This window comes from Dendroctonus ponderosae, unplaced genomic scaffold (genome assembly GCF_020466585.1).
Source record: "Dendroctonus ponderosae isolate FM_Combo_2020 unplaced genomic scaffold, Dpon_F_20191213v2 Dpon_F_20191213_10, whole genome shotgun sequence".
NCBI classification, from domain to species: domain Eukaryota; kingdom Metazoa; phylum Arthropoda; class Insecta; order Coleoptera; family Curculionidae; genus Dendroctonus; species Dendroctonus ponderosae.
Window position 1 is genome coordinate 6,845,685 of NW_026017111.1, and position 1,616 is coordinate 6,847,300.

The window sequence follows — 1,616 nt, forward strand, 5'->3', positions numbered from 1 at the left end:
CTAATCGCGTTTAATTCTGATTATTTATGAATTTTTAAGCCTTCGAGTGCAGATTTTGACTTCAGAAGAAAATTGTAGCCTACCTGTATTTCTGTAATTAATTTCTCGAGAACTGGCCATGGAGGGAAAGTGCCATTAGCGGCTTTTAATAGAGCACTATTTCCTCTATTGATTGTGCGAAGATGAAGCTAATCGCGTTTAATTCTGATTATTTATGAATTTTTAAGCCTTCGAGTGCAGATTTTGACTTCACAAGAAAACTGTAGTCTACCTGTATTTCTGTAATTAATTTCTCGAGAATCAGCCAAAGTGGAAAAGTGCCTTCGCGGCTTTTATTACAGCACATAGAGCACTATTTTCTCTATTGATTGTGCGAAAATGATGCTAATTTTTAGGCCTTCGAGTGCGGATTTTGACTTCACAAGAAAACTGTAGTCTACCTGTATTTCTGTAATTAATTTCTCGAGAACTGGCCATGGTGGGAAAGTGCCGTTAGCGGCTTTTAATAGAGCACAGCTTCCTCTATTGATTGTGCGACAATGAAGCTGATCGCGTTTAATTCTGATTATTGATGAATTTTTTAGCCTTCGAGTACAGATTTTGACTTCACGCGAAAATTGTAGCCTACCTGTATTTCTGTAATTAATTTCTAGAGAACAGGCCATGGAGGGAAAGTGCCGTTAGCGGCTTTTAATAGAGCACATAGAACACGATTTTCTCTATTGATTGTGCGAAAATGAAGCTAATCGCGTTTAATTCTGATTATTTATGAATTTTTAAGCCTTCGAGTGCAGATTTTGACTTCACAAGACAACTAGTCTACCTGTATTTCTGTAATTAATTTCTCGAGAACTGGCCATGGAGGGAAAGTGCCGTTAGCAGCTTTTAATAGAGCACATAGAGCACGATTTTCTCTTTTAATTGTGCGATAATGAAACTAATCGCGTTTAATTCTGATTATTTATGAATTTTTAAGCCTTCGAGTGCAGATTTTGACTTCAGAAGAAAATTGTAGCCTACCTGTATGTCTGTAATTAATTTCTCGAGAACTGGCCATGGAGGGAAAGTGCTGTTAGCGGCTTTTAATAGAGCTCGATTTTCTAATCGCGTTTAATTCTGATTATTTATGAATTTTTAAGCCTTCGAGTGCAGATTTTGACTTCAGAAGAAAATTGTAGCCTACCTGTATTTCTGTAATTAATTTCTCGAGAACTGGCCATGGAGGGAAAGTGCTGTTAGCGGCTTTTAATAGAGCACGATTTTCTCTATTGATTGTGCGATAATGAAACTAATCGCGTTTAATTCCGATTATTTATGAATTTTTAAGCCTTCGAGTGCAGATTTTGACTTCACAAGAAAACTGTAGTCTACCTGTATTTCTGTAATTAATTTCTCGAGAATCAGCCAAAGTGGAAAAGTGCCTTCGCGGCTTTTATTACAGCACATAGAGCACTATTTTCTCTATTGATTGTGCGAAAATGATGCTAATTTTTAGGCCTTCGAGTGCGGATTTTGACTTCACAAGAAAACTGTAGTCTACCTGTATTTCTGTAATTAATTTCTCGAGAACTGGCCATGGTGGGAAAGTGCCGTTAGCGGCTTTTAATAGAGCACAG